This window comes from Anser brachyrhynchus (genome assembly GCF_964034855.1).
Source record: "Anser brachyrhynchus genome assembly, chromosome: 22".
NCBI classification, from domain to species: Eukaryota; Metazoa; Chordata; class Aves; order Anseriformes; family Anatidae; genus Anser; species Anser brachyrhynchus.
Window position 1 is genome coordinate 1728244 of NC_137715.1, and position 15806 is coordinate 1744049.

General features: G+C 38.9%; 1 long non-coding RNA gene across 4 annotated transcripts; it reads left to right on the forward strand.

The window, feature by feature from the left end:
- Positions 1-853: 853 nt before the first annotated feature.
- LOC308181604 lies at positions 854-15797 on the forward strand. 4 transcript variants are annotated; one of them, XR_013941514.1, is made up of 3 exons: positions 854-989; positions 2118-2271; positions 4346-15797. It is a non-coding gene; the product is annotated as an uncharacterized lncRNA (long non-coding RNA). The 4 variants fall into 4 exon arrangements; XR_013941515.1 differs by lacking the exon at positions 854-989 and having other exon boundaries at positions 2132-2271; positions 4346-9170; positions 9558-15797; XR_013941516.1 differs by lacking the exon at positions 854-989 and having other exon boundaries at positions 2132-2271; positions 4346-9170; positions 12979-15797.
- Positions 15798-15806: the final 9 nt, after the last annotated feature.

The following is a 15806-nucleotide window of genomic DNA, read 5'->3' on the forward strand; positions in this document are numbered from 1 at the left end:
CGGCCGATTCCTGAAGGAGAAGCGAGCCGACGTTTGTGCGGGGGTCGCGGCATGGTTTTAAAATGCCGTGTGGAATGTTGCATGTCAAAAGCTTCCGTGTCTGGCTTTGCGGAGTTTGGCAGTGTCTCAAAATTCCCCTCCTGATGCAGTTCGCTGCAGCCATACACAACCAGTCATTAGCCAAATATTTCTTTATTGCCCCCAGAGTGTCCTCTGTTGTTCTAACACTTGGTCTTTGCAAGTGTTCGCTGTCCCTAATGTTTAATCTTTTTAAAGGAGTAGCTTGTGAGCATTATACATATTTCTCTCATAATGACTGAAGCTAGGCAAGAAGTCAAAACTTAATACGCCTGTGAGTTCATGCCAGCACTTTCTGGACTCATGCCTTGCGTGCAGAACATGAAGAAGCACTACAAATGGCTCCGTTCCCAATTCAAATAAAGCATTATTCAGGCTCATATTCCAGGAATCTTTGTTTTTCACCACTCACCAGGAATATCAATGGAACTGTTTGTTCTAGCAGTTATTGCTGGCTACTATGAAGCTTCTGAAACAGCAAGAAATTGTCTTGGTAGTCATTTATGACTAATTGCTCAGATTGACATCTAAAACAGGCAGTTAGTAAATAATACATCCACAACAAACAGAAGCAATCCACCTTGATTTATTGCCGAGGTCTAACTGAAAGGTGATGATACATCTCCCTCAGAAGACAAAGTCTGAAATTGCAAATATTCATTCTCTTGAAACTGCTTCTGCTTTGTGATGTAGTGCATGGAGCTGCTAGATGGTATGGCTTTTGGGGAGCAACAGATAATGAGGAGTGGACAGCATACTGGACAGGCTATACCATCTCAACAGATTGGTTAATGGAAATGAAAAATCAAGTCTAATCAAGTCTTTATGAACGCGAGCTGGATAGTGTGTTTTTTATATGTATGATGGTCCCTTTCTGACTGTGAAAAAAAAAAACCACGATCAAGATACAGGTGGGTTTTGTGTTTTTATTGTTGTTTGTTGTTTTATTTTTGTTTGGTTGGTTGGTTTGGTTTGGTTTTTCCTTGTTTCTTTACCCAGAAAATTAGCTGCTTTCATGGAAGCAGTGAGATCTGTAGAAAAGAGTTCCTGGCTAGGAACAAGAGCAGGGTGGTAAAGCTGGTGTCTTTCTGCAGAGTAAATTCTAAAGCCTGACTTTCTTGGCACAGTTATTTTTTCCTGTCTGATTTAATTTCTTATTTGCATTTTATTAAGTGCTATCTTAATAAACTTCTTAGAGCTCCTATGAAGAAACTTCATAGGAGTCCTATGAAGAAAGGGTGAGAGAGCTGGGGATGTTCATCCTGAAAAAGAGAAGCCTCTGCCGTGACCTCATTGCAGCTTTTTCAATACTTAAAAGGAAAGTTGTATACTACTTATAAAGTAGTATATAGAAAGTATATATAGAAAGTAGTAGTATATAGAAAGTATATATACTACTTATAAAAAGATGGAGAGCAACTTTTTGATAAGGCAGACGATAGGACAAGGGGGAATGGTTTTAAACTAAAAGAGGGGTGATTTAGATTAGATGTTAGGAGGGAATTCATCACTCGGAGGGTGGTGAGGCACTGGAACAGGTTGCCCAGAGAAGTTGTGGATTCCCCATCCCTGGAATTGTTCAAGACTAGGCTGGATGGGGCCCTGGGCAACCTGATCTAGTGGGTGGCATCCCTGTTCATGGCAGGAGGATTGGAACTAGATGGTCTTTAAGGTCCCTTCCAACCCAAGCTATTCTATGATTCTGTGAACTTCCAGCATAACAGTAGAAACCTTTCCTGAACTAGACAAAGATTAATATTCTGTGCTAGAGGAGAGCACATAGTTCTGTTTATGTTAAACTACTGGGAAATAAATACGGAAAAATAACCAATTGTCACTTAAAACTTTTCTAAGTGTGGAGAGCGGAGGGAAGGTTGTCCTGATTCTTCACCATTATAAGTGCCTTACAGTCCTATTTTGCTGTTACAGTAAGTTGCAAAAGATTGAAAAACTAGGTCTAGAAAGTCTACCTTAGAAAGCAGCTTTAATGCAATTATTTCATAACTTTTAAAGAGTCTATTCTGTTTCCCTCCTCATAGTTACGACAATTTGCAGGCCAATAGCATAGCAAGGAAACACAGACTTATATCTGCAAACTGGACTTTGGCTGTCACTGGAGAAGCATCTTCATCACCAAAACTGAGAAGGACAAAACCTGGGCAGGATAGGATCTGCCAGGTCTACATCTCAAGGGTAACCGCTCCATTCCATGTTTCAAGATTGCTGTTCTGTCACTGAGCTACTGTTTTAATATCCAGTTTAGCCTTGCTTTGATGTGGTCAGTCAGCCATCAATAGCATTCACTGGTCATTTTCTTCAGATTCATCACTGTCAAAAGAATTCATCACTGTCAAAAGAAAAATGTCTACTTTACATGTTACTGCGTAAACTCTTGTTCAGAAATGGCCTCTAATATTTTGAGATGGAATCACCTTGACAAGAATTCAGGCTATTCAGGATAGACAAATTGGACAGGGAAAAGTTTATCCCTCATGAGTGAATGAGCACTTAAGCAATACTCATTTTTCATGAGTCTGGTTAAGCCCTGTTGTGCAGTTCCTAGCATTCTCTCACCAAAGTGTTTTTAATTGATACTTTAAGTCATGTTCCTAATGAAGTCTAATATGCAAACCTCAGGAAGCCTCTAGTTGTTTGGACTTCTAATAATTTTAGAGGAAGAACCTTAATTTACTCTGGTTTATTGTTCACATTTAGACGCACTTTATTTTAAGGGCTAAATTTGCTTGACTTTGCATTGACTTTATTGCTGTTTTTTAGGGAGTGTATCAAGGAAAGAATGAAACTCTATGGAAATCTGAAAAAAGCAATAGAAGGGAGGGCAAGTGGAGCCTCTGGCTTGTTGAAAAATAAAGTAGGAAATCAGATCCTCTTGAGCAGGAGATTGGCTAGACTGACCCATAGGCTCCTTTTATGTTGTTAGTGTTTCATTCCTTCAAACATTCATGCTTGAAGTGAATTTCAAACACATAGTGAGTTGCATGAAGAATAGCTAAGGCTTTAAATCAGGTGAGAACACTTGCTGTGGTGCAGACCCAAGCTCTAGTCTGGTCAGCGTTAGGGGCATAAGCCCCAGTAATAGACATTTACAATATCTTTCCTAGCTCTGTATTAGCAGGGCTAGACCATGCTGGAAGCATATCTGAAATAGGAAAGAGTTCAGTGGAGACATTTAACTAGGCTTATAACCTCTGTTCCAGTGCTTAATGAGTTACCAGTGTTGTTCATGTGTTTCAAGCAAGTTTAGAAGCATATTGGTTTCATGTTCTCCTTCCCAGACTTTTATGATTGGTAGATATAAGTTTGATCTGAAGATTTACGTGCTGGTGACGTCCTGTGAAACTCTGAGGATGTTTGCCTATAATTTGCCTATAATACCTTACACATTTTGCTGTTTCAGCATTCTCTGACCCTTTGCATAATAGCTTCATAAGTAAACAAGCCTATTAGCAGAAGTTAATGACAGTTCAATACATTGCAACCAGAAATACAGAGAAACCATAATGGTTTGACTCCAAAATATCATTCTCTTGAGAATATCCAAGCACTTTATAAATGCTAGTAACTTGGCTTTGTAGCATCTGAGTACCATAAATAAAATTATGCATGAAATATTTGAGCAGATTCTCTAGTAGAATACAGCATGTGTTATATTATCCAGATCCATGCTGAATACAAGTTTTAGGCCTATTAATACTTCTATAAATACATATCTAATTGACCTTTTGCATAATTTTGGTACTTTTTTTTATGAAATATTATTGTGGGGAAAAAAAGGTAGTAATAAGAAATTAAACTCTGGAAGGAAAAAAAAATTGCCTACATGATAAGATATTTTCTTTTTCTTCTTTATAAAAAGAAGTCATGGTTTAGTTGATGGCTGGAAAAGGTTCTGGTATGTAGTTCTGGATCATTCTAACACAGAATTAACTCTACTAGTAAGTAATTTTAGAACGGGACCTGACTGAGGAAGAGGGTTATCTTCAATTGAAACCGCTGATTTCTTAGAAGTTATGGAATTGGAATGCTGATGAGATTGCAGTGTAGTGAAATTGAAGCTGTTGAGCCTCATTTATTGTGTTCTTTAGAGTAATGGGATCAGTATAGAGCTGATCATACTCAGTGCCATTAAATCTTCTGTGCTTAATTAAGATGCTTTGTATATTACCTAGTGTGATCAGGATCATGTAGAGAAGAAGGGAGGAGGCTAATACCTTTCTAACCCTGTATCTTGTTCATTCATTTACAGATAATGTTTGCTCGCATCTGACAAATTATTCCATTAACAAGAACAGTGTTAATTCTGCTAAAGAAGACGACACTGGTGGTAAGAAGTAAAAAGGAGAAAACGTTTCTAAGCTACTCTCAGAGAGGGTATTATTTACTTTTTCTGGCACATATTCATATGCTTGATTTAGGTCTTCAGAGTATTTCTTTGTGTTTCCCCAATGCAGCATATTTTTTGCTGTTGAATTAATCAAGTGAAGAAACTCAGAAGAGTTACAGAATTGGACACCGAAAGCAGGGAGGAAAACTTTGCAAAGGGGAGTTAGGACTCAGGCTTGACAGCAACACTGGATTTGTTTCAGTTTTTCTCTTGAGACTAAATGCTTACCTAGCTATATGGATTTGTCTAATGAGATATTGCTCCAAACTTTGCTTGTAATTCTAGATCATTGTGCAGCAACAGCTCTACATCTTCACATCTTCGGTGTATTTATTATCATTGTTTGCTGTGATAGGCAGTTTTACATTAGTTTACCTAGACATCATATTTTTCCTGTTGCACACATTTCTCTTGAAATGTTCCTTCTGTTTCCTTCTTTCTAAGTAGTGAGATCCCTTGCATCTGTCTAGTTCTGCTTAACATCTCATCCTTTGCTAGTAAAATTTAAATGTTATCTGTTCATAGCAGCAAAACTCTTAACAGTACTAGCTTCTCAGCTGCAGTGCTGTGATTTTGTGAGGCTTAACAGTTGTAAGACAATCCAGGAGTATAGGTTTCTTCTTTCCATTTGCCTTAGAATTATAGTCTTAGAATATCCCAAGTTGGAAGGGCCCAAAAAAATCATTGAGTCCAACTCAGTGCTTCCCAAAAGTCTTTTCTGCACTAGGAAAAGAGATTGCTGTAACTCAGTAATAGTTTGTGCAATTGAAGTTTCAAGGCATGAATGCGGTTTTAGTGGTATAAAGAAGCTGTATACAGATTGATCTATTGCAATATTGGGGTAGAAATACACCAGTTCAGCTGTATTTGTGTTAGCAAAGTTTCCAGTGTTTCACCATTTCTAGGAAACTGTCCACTTTTAATAACTCTATGCAGAAACGTGGCTGTGATACCTACCAAATGTGGCCAGATATTAGCAGATACTACTGTTAAAACATTGAGATCAGCACATTCTATTATGAAACACAACTATCGCATCTGCCTCCCTAATTACATTGGGGTAGTGGTCTATTTGAAATACAGAGGTTTGATGTTATCTTGATTCAAAAATTCAAGCCCTAATTGCTTGAGGTAAGAACCCTGATAAAAGTGTCTACTTGCTGCTGAAATATGTTCATGTATTAACTGGTCTCTTTTTCAGCCTGTTGGTTGCTGTCATTAGTCTCTGTTTTAACACCAGTTTCGAATTGTTCTGGTTATCCTCTGTAGGATCTCCTGCAGAGTTCCCAGAGAAGAATGGCTCATGGGTGACCGGCAGGGGGGGATAGACTACACTGAATCAGTGTGAAAACAGCTTGAATTGTGCTCCAGGACACATGCATAGAACATTTCTTGCCTGCAGGAGTCCTCACCGTTGTGGACAGCTTCACTCAAGTTCTTTGCATACAGAAGTATTTCAGAGTTAGCCATTACCCAATGTGGGATTTACCTGCTAATGGAGGGTGTAGCCTGTGGTTCTCAGAGGACAGTAAGTTAATACCAGTTCCTCCTCTTCTACACCTAGCAAATACTAGATTGACATCAACTCTACGTTCAATCTCAGGCCATAATTTCAAACTGAGTGTGTCACTTGTTAGTTCCCTCTTTGCCATATATAAAACAAACAAAAAAACAAACAAACAAAAACAGATGGTTTCACTGCTTTTTTTTGTTGTTGATTTGAGGAATGTAAAGAACATGCTGGATAAGAAGGCATCTTTTTCAGCTCAAGTGACTTGTTCAAAAGTCCTTGGTGAAACCAACAGAAAAACTACAGTTTTCCTGTTACCTCAGACCCATAGACACGGGGACAGACAAGCATAGTACATCCCCCAACATGGCTCCATGCAACTGTCACCTATAAAATATCTAACTTTCTAATACAATATACCTACCGTGTTCTAGGTAAACTTCAAACTACATATGAATTTAATTTATATGCTGTTTGAGACAGGCACATGAGGAAGTCAGATTAGCAAGTGAAAAACACTCAGAGGACTATATTCACAGTGTTTTGTTTTGTTGTGTTTTGTTTTGTTTTTCCTGGTCCTCTAAAACATTAATCTCCTTATGAAAATGCTAAATGGCTTGTGACAGCAGCATACTAGTTATTTGATGCAAAAAATGGTATTGTGTGCGCTAAGTTACAAACAGTGGAAGCCACAAATAAATTTGAAGACAAAAAAAAGAGGAGAAGGAGAAACTATGTGGTAATATCTATCTGGCCAAGAACTATCACCTTCCAGAAGTATTCTGCAAATAATAGGCACTAGCCATCCAGGAGTGAAGTGCATTCAGTGAAGACTGGTACATTTCAGTGGTCCTGATCTCTTGCTAGGTTTGACTTCAGACTGTAGGAGCAATGTGAGTTAGCAGGTGATTTTTCTTCCTCTGGTTCAGTATTGTATCCTTAGAAGACTATTTACAGATGCTAAGGCAAACTGTCAAAAGAGCAAACGATTCCTAATTTTAACGTAAAAATTGTTTAGGAATGAAGGATTGAACACTGCTAAGGGGGAACCACTTTGATTTGCGCATGAGATGATTAATCAGCAATATTCAGCATACGATAACTGTCTCAGAAATGATGCATTGACTTGGTAGAAGCTATAGTTAGAAGGGAAAACCTTGACAAAGAAGGTGCTAACTTCTGATGGGTTTTTTTTTGACCATCATGTCATTGGAGGCAGTACAGGACAAATATAATGTAGCATCTGAACTTAAGCAAACTAGGGAAGTTAAAACAGGATGGATGAAATGTATTGCATCCAGCAATCTTCCATGCTCTTCTCTGAGAGTTTGCTGTCCTTAAATCACCGGCAACTGAATAGCTCATCAAGCAAATTATGTCTGTCTAAAATTCAGCTTTGTGTATTACAGTAAGTTGAAACCAGGAATGGATTGTGTTCATATGCAAGTTATTCAGTAGCGCAAAGCACAGGTTTAATAGAATCCATGGGAGAAGTGTCACAAGCCAGCAGGGATGGATTTTTTGACTTTCATCAAATGATTTTAGTCCACTTCCAAAGCATGTATCTGTTCTGCAGTCTTACAGTAGTAAAATGGAGTAGTCATTCTCAAACTCCAATGTCTTTATGAGCAATAGTACATAGGCAATTCAAGATGATAAGCAAGTACCACTAAAATGATAAAGAAGTACTTCTCTGCATGGAGGTTTATAGCATGGAGGAGCAACCTAATTTAGGAACCCCATTGTGTGGTGATAGCTGAGCTATCTTTAATTTATTTCACTGACAAATGATCACGCATGTGCATGGCTGGTCCTGGCTTTACTGTTTCCAGAATTTGAGTTAGGTTGTTTAAAGCTTCAGTCTGTGGTGAAGATATTAAAAAATAAATAAATCTATTTACAAGGCAAGATATGTATAAAAAGAATACGCACGTCTATTATTCTTCATAAGACTAAAGAATATAAAACCAAATACAGTAATGTGGTATATTAGGGTTTCACTTCTCAGTCTCACAAAGAGTAAAGGATAGAGGCCAAAATGAAGAACAACTGTCATCCTGTAAGTATGGGGGTTTGGAAGGGCTTGTTTATATTGTTCCATTGGGAGTTGTTCATTTTGCACTTAACTCTGTTAAGAGAGCACTCAACTACTTATAAGTATGCCCTTCCTTGGCCTAGTTTTCATCTGATTAGAGGCAAAAAGACCTCATATATCTCACAAATTGCTTCATTTGATAGGGTAATTTCTTTTTCAAGCTCAATTTCAGTAAATATACATTCATTTACTATGTATTAACAAAAATGTTGATTATTCGTATTAATACTCACTACAGATCCTCTGGTTATCCAGAAAACTGCGGTAAGGTGAGTGGATGAGTAATGGAATGGCTGCCGCTGGGGCTTAAAGATAGGAAATGTAAGTAATGCTTATTAGATAACACACAGGTCTGTTGAAGTTATGCATAGATCTGTCATTCTGTCTCACTTGTAAGTTGCAAATATTTGTGGTCGGTCAAGAACAAGCAAATCGGTTTTATCATTAATTATTTTATTTTATGCACACTTTTTAGCAGATGAGGAAGCACCGTCCTTGTCCAAAGTACTTAACAACATCTGCCCTAATAAAAGAAAGACTTAAGGCTATGGCTTCGTGTTTCTTCTACTAGCAACTGAACAAATATAACCCAGTGTCTCATTCTACCTGATCTTAATCCCTGTGTCCAGAGCTTCCTGCTCTGTTAATTATATCAGTTTGGTGTTCAGTACTCATGCTACAAAATTCATCTGTGGAATGATGTTATAAAAATACTGAAAAAATGACCTGGGCTTTTTATTTTTTTGGTTGTAATTTTTAACAATAGCACTTTGCAGATCTCCTTTAGATGTAGCTACAGACACTGTTAAGTTGTTCCCTGTTCAATTGTTTTTATTTGCAGTGGGTAGTCATTGAGGGAATGTGGGGAACGAGCAGCTGACTGGGGAAGGAATTAGAACCTCAGCATTAGCTCTGCCTTGCAGAATTCTAACATGAAACAAAATTAAAAGGTAATCAGTGTCTCATCCTCACTTTTTTAATTTTTTAATAGTAGCCAACTTTGTAACATAGACTGAGTGGATACTCTCCATTTCATCAAGAATGAATTTAGCCTATGCAAGATATTTGGCTTTGTGAGACAGGTGAGTCTGCGTTTCAAGGAGGACCATTCTAACGCAAGATGCCTATAAAATATTAATCTTTTAATATATTTTAATAGAAGTTTTATTAGAAATTAGGCTACCCATCCCAAGACTGGTCTACTTCCAATATAAAAATAGAGTACAATGTATTGGAAACTACCACATACTTTGTACATATTTAATCAGTTCACTGTGGGAAGAGAGGTATGTGGTTGTATAAGCCTGGAAAGTGATCATGAGTTGCCTCCCAGCATTTTTGTAGTAGCTGGGTTCTTGGTGCAATGATCCACTGTCTTGTGCCCATGTAGTAGAAGATAGAGGGATTTTTCAGTTGAAAGGAGATCTGCCTACAGAAAAGGTGGAAGGATAAATTTTGTTTTTTTCCAGAAACCTTCTAAACACTGGAAGAAAGTTTAAGTGTAAAGGAGAAGGGAGGAGCACTAATTCAACATAATAACTAAAGGCATTCTGAACAACAGCTATGTAAAACAGGCTTGAGGAGCAGCGATCAAGGCAATTAGTATCTCTTCCTCGTATCCTTCAGTTCTGGAACCAAATGTCCATGCAGAAATAAAGTAGGGCATATTAGAAACACTGTCTATACAAAGTATCACCAATAGGTTGGGAGAATATGGCTATGACAGTATTGTGGGTAGGGAAACTGAGGCACTGATTTTGATGCAAGTTGGCAGAGGTGCTCATCTGTGTTGTTGGACCTCTAACTTTTTCTGTAATCCACTGAGTGAGGAACAGAACCAAGTCTCTTATCCTCTCCAATATGGAGTAGATAATAACCTGGTTTTGGTTCCTGCTTCAGCTATTAACAGCACAGGCTTGGATCAGATAGCAAAGATACCCCTTAGTGGTTTTAGCTCTTTCTGACTCTTAGGCAATGAGAGATCCCATAACATTCATTTCTACAGCCTTGTTCTGACCAATTCAGAGTTGATAATGAACCTCCATGGTGTTGTAGGATACATTCAGTCCCTCAGTCAGCTCTTGCCTTTTAATTCTGGAAAAATGAGCTCCACACAGTTATTTTTCTAAGTCATCTATTTCAAATATAAGAGGTTCTGTGTCTACAAAAGGCTGTTTGCAAGCTGTATGGTTCTTCATTGTCTTGTGCCACTGTGAAAAAAGAAAAGGGGTACAGAACTAATTCTTTCCTTTTTGCTTCAACAGTGGTATCAGTTAGGTATTAAAATGGCCAGATTTGTAAATGTAGTCAGGAAACTGCAAATCAAAGCAGTTACTATCAGAAGAACTGGATTTCTGAAAGACCTTCAGTGTGCCATGCAGGACGCAGACCAATGAGTTAGGACAGAATGGCATATCCTTGAGAGCAGGTGCATTGGAAACGTACTTGTTATTCAAGAGTTTAAATGGGAAATGGCCATTTCTCATTTCTACATAACTGCTAAATGCTTAAAAATCTGTCCAAGCTGTTACGAAAGCTTAGTCCTCTGAAAGCCCCTTAGAAATAGTCCTCCGGGTTGTGAATATTTCTGAAAAGTGAGATTGCTTCAATTAAATGCCTAAATGAGAATTATAATCCTTTAAATATCTGATCAAAAGAGACTGGCAACTGCACCTTTTCACTCTGTGGAAAACCAGCCAAGCTCATATTACAAAAATAAGCTACTGTCCACTTGATCTGGCTGCAAAGCACATTTTCAATAAGTTTATGCTCTAACAAGCTGTATCAGTTTCATCTCAGTAGATCTGATGGTTATTGAACAGTGTTCAATGTTCTGGAGGGTGCCAGGCACATAATTGTTTTTACAACACTGTAAAATGGATCAGACTGAAATTAGTGTCACTCAGCAGAATCACTTTCCTTCCCTTTAAATTACTTAATCTGATGATTAATCAAAAAGAAAATGAAGTTTTGACACTGCCCTTCAGCTAAGGGCAAGTACAGGTTCAGTTGCCTTCACTTCGTTTGGCTGTGAAGTAGTATTTTACAATATCTGCACTTGTACATGAGCAACTTTGCTGCTACTCATTCACAGGGGGGAAGGAGAGGGGGTGAAGCAGGATGGTGCTGTCTTTTGCGTGCTTCACACTTAAATATCAAATTTGCAAAAGAAGGAAGCTGATATTTTTTATTTTAATTCCTGTGAAATGGGAGATAGCAAAGAGGAGTTGCAGGAAAGATAGGGAAAAGGGTATTGCTGAAGGAATACTCTCACAAGAATAGGCTGGCAGCTTCATCGATTATAAAGCACAGAGAGGTTCTCACCCCTCCTTTGGTGCCACTTGTCCTCAGGAACTGAGATGTAAATGAGTTGTATAGCTAGGATATCCTAATGTATAAAAATATCAAATAGCATCTCCTTGATTTCTCTGGTATTTATTGACTTCTTGCTGAGATAAACTAAGCTTCTGTTGCTCTGCCCACTTTCAATTGTACATTCTGGAAACAATCCCAGTAAATTTCTCTTTCTTGAAGGCTTTCATGTCTCACTGTATGTAACTATTGCTTTGTTATGATCACTCACTGTAACAGGTTTATTATTTTTCACTGTCACATTTTGTATGCATGCAGTTTTCAGTTTATCAGTATGCTTTTAGAACATCATCTGGCTGATGAGTTCTATCAATAACATATGGGCAAAGTAAAATGATCATAAGCTATAACTATTATATACAGCAATTCTGTCAACTAAAGGCTTCTGAGAAATGATGTAGGCTAGAGGATAGCTGTAGTTTCAATACTGTATAATCCCTTTACAATAATACAATCATGCAAAATGAGATTAAAGTGATTATCTGCATGTGAAAATTGCATCAGTTTCTATTCATATTGCTTTTCTGCTAGCGTGGATAATATTTGTCCTCTGGTGGCCTCAGTTCAAAAGCTAGTGGCATAACAAGCCTCAGCATCCATTTTTCCTGCTTCCCAGAAAGAACTGGTGCATTAAAGGTATTTTTGTCCATTCAGGTTGAGTTCAGAGATCTTCTTAGACATCTGGTCTGCCAAGGCTAAGCTGCTGCAGGTCAGTCCTCCTCCATCCTACTAGAGGCTAATCAGTTAATACAACTTTCATACAGTCCTATCAACATGGGACTTGCCCTGCCTGGTGCCAGACCCCAAACTGTAAGTTGCTGCAGTCCAGCACAAGCAATATGGATAACCTACTGCAGGTTTAGGGTGGGATACGCCCACCTAACAAAAGGAAGTATGTGTATCACCAGAAGACAAACCCAGACCAGCTTTAGAACAAGTATAATTAGGAACAAAAGCAGAATAAGAGAGGCTTAACACAGGCCAGGAGCCAAAACATTTGCTCAGCATTTTTCAGGGGCGTGTAATTCCAGCTACTAGCCTGTGTAAGAAGGTGCTAGTCTCCGCTTGTGTTCATGAATGAGCTGTGCTGTTCTCAAGGCACATCTCCCGTGCTGGGAACATGTGATTCAGGTTTAATTAGTTCCAGCGCATATGGGATGGCTTGTTTCATTACAACGTATAACTGAAGATTTATATTCTAGCAGAGACAGGGAGGGATGTAGCTTGTGGAGTGCTCTGACTCTTTTCTGATGAAACTGTTCTAGATTTCCTTCCCTGCAGCATAGCCAGAAAAGGCATTGTGTCAGCCAAGGTCTAAAATCCCTGGGATATTATACCCAAGAAGTGTAGGGGCCAAGGTGAGGTAATACAGATAAAAACCCTTTGTCTGGATACCAATATTATGGTATGAGGAAGAAGTATTTTATATGTTTTAAGTATATTTAAGTATACTTATATAATTTTAAGTAAATTATATATTTTTTATATTTCAGTATTTTATATTTTTTCTACTTTTAGTAAAAATATGTGAACTCAAGAGAAGAAATTATTACAGTAAACCAGTCATGAGGAAACAGTATTTACATCTTAATCTATTTTCTTGTGCAACAATCTATAGTGTTTCTGACAAGTTTAATAGTGAATGAACTGTGAAGCCACTGATGGCAATATCACACCGTTTTTAATAGTTGGGGCCTGGATACAGAAATATATTATTTCATTAAGTCGTACGGGTGGTAACATTGCTAACAACCACTGAGTACCAAAAAGCAGCATTTATTGGTCCTGGCATTCATAAAATGATCCCGCTCTGCCTGATATTTTGTAGTACGTGACTAGTCAGCAGGAGAAGTTGTACGTAATGACAGTGGGAAGGCAACATTAATTGCCAGCTGTCAGAAGAGTACTCTGATGTGGTGTACACGCTACACAAGGAGAAAACTCAGATCTGCCTCTCCATCTGGCAAATATAAAATGATTTAGGCACAGGTATTGAAAAGTCTATGCTATCTTGGAAATGGGAAGAAAATGACTAGCGAGGTACAGTCTCCTACTGCGTGTTCTCAACTGTATGCTCATCGTCTACTTCTGCTATAAAGAAACTGTTCTGGGCAACGTTGGAAGGAAATTTGACAAAGGGAATGAATTAAACATTTTTTTGAAGAACTTTCTATTGTGGCAGTGAATAACTCTGGCTTTGTGAATCTTTTTTTTATATTTTTTTCTTCCCCCCATGCTATGCTTCATAAATCAAAGTTATTCCCTGATTGCATTTATCAGCAGCAAGGACTGGACTAACATGAGAACGAAGAACATAGCTGGAGACCACCGAAATGGTCCAAGACATGTTCCCCAGGGAGGCTGCGGGATATCACTGAAGGGAGGTGGATGGCAGCTTGGGTATGCATGACTGCATGTTCAGAGCTGAGCATATTAAAACTACAGCTTCTTTGAAAATCTGTGCTCTGGGTTTTTCAATGTCCAGTCTTTTAAGAATATCATGCAAGCTAAAAAATCAGAATTCTGAAAATGAGGAATTTTTGAGCAAGAATCACACTGTGTAGACAACTCCAGACAGCACATAAGCACCTAGCACAAAGACACTGAGATATGCTTCTGGGTAAGAGAAATGTATTGGTCAGTGGAAACAAGGAAAAGTACCTTTGGTTCAGACAGATATAAACAGTAGAAAAAATGTCCAGTTTGTGTAAAACTTTTTTAATATCGTGCATGCATATGTTTTAACTTTTTAATGTTTATTGTGCTTTAACCTGCTTCAATTTTTACATCTTGACTGTTTGATAAATAGGAAATAAAATTGATTTTCCTTGCTGAAGGACAAGAAGCTGTAGAGACTACCTCGAAATTAAAATGTGAACGGATATAAATCGGGTTGGGAAAGGTTGCTGAAAAATGCGTTATTCCATTTCCATTAAGGTTTCTTGAGGACATGAATGGTTCAATGGGGAAAGTTTTGAGTTCTTCCTACCAGGCCGAAGGGTATCCCCTTTCTTCACCTCCCGGGATCTCAAGGACCCGGACCCCCATAGTTTTCTACATGGTAAAATTACTGGGAAGAAGAAAAAGGAAAGAAAATGAAACCAAAATAAAACACAAGTTAGATGTGGAGGTGCTCCCATCTGAGTAGTTCACAAACCATCCTCTCCTTAAGTGAATGGCTACTTTGGCACCTTGTGGGAACCTCCCGAACCCCGGAGCCCCCGGGGGAAGCAGGGAAAGGGCTGCCCGGGGGAAGACTGGAGCTCTCCTGGGCTCCCTCCCAAGTCGGAGGCGAGGGATGGGTTTGGACACCCTGCCCTGCTCCTCGCCAGGACTGTGATGTCGTCCTGGAGACGGCCAGATTCCAAATCCACCCCAAAGTCACCCAAATCCTCCCCTTTTTCCCCTGGCGCCCAGGTCCTGCTCGATCGGTGATCTCCGCGTGGTAGAAAGCCACGACCTGACTTTTCTGGGTGGAAAAGGGTTGTTAGCTGCCGGTGACAAATCTGTTTCTCTGGCTTCCTCGGGCAGCGAGAAAATAGCGAGAAGGCAATTTCCCCGTCCGACGGTAGTTCTCCCCCGCTCCGCTCAGAATAAAGGGGCATCTTCAATTTCTTCTTATTTTTAATAACCCAAATAATTAACACAAAACAAAGCATTTACCTTCGCAGAAGGGAACTCGATCCCTTTAACAGCCCACGAGAGAGGAGTTAGTTATTAGCGGCAGTTAAATGTGTGCTGCCTTCCCTGCCTTTGAGGATACCTTCCCCCTTCGAGAGAGGACTCCGGGGCGGGGAGGTGCCCCCTTCGAAGTGCAGCGGGGGCTGCCAGGTGCTCAGGGGAGCCTCAAAGTTGGTGGCACCAAAATGAGAGAAGAAAAAACATCATTTTTCCCCAGACAACTGAAAAAGAAAACAAACAAACAAAAAAAAAAACCCAGGTAGCGCTAAAATATTACAGAGAGGGAGAAAGGAAGGGAAGCCTTCTCTCTCATTCGGGGGGAATTAGTGTAATTCGGGCAACACAGGGAGCAAGTGAAAAAAAAAAGTAAAAACATTTCTTAACCGATTTTAGAATGATTTCTCTGCTTTGCAGTGTTATCTCGATACTTTATTGTTTTTTGTTTTGGTTTGTTTTTATTTGATTTGATTTTGTTGGTTTGGGGTGTTTTTGTTGTTGGTGCTTTGGTGTTTTTGTTGGTGGTGGTGGTTGTGGTGGTTTTCTTTCCGGTTTGGCAAGCAGGAATAAACTAAGGGAAGAGACAGAAAGAAACCTTTCCTATCCGCTCTGTTAACTGATAGAGAAGATACATATTTGTGAATCTAATAATTTGCTTTCTTTCTGAA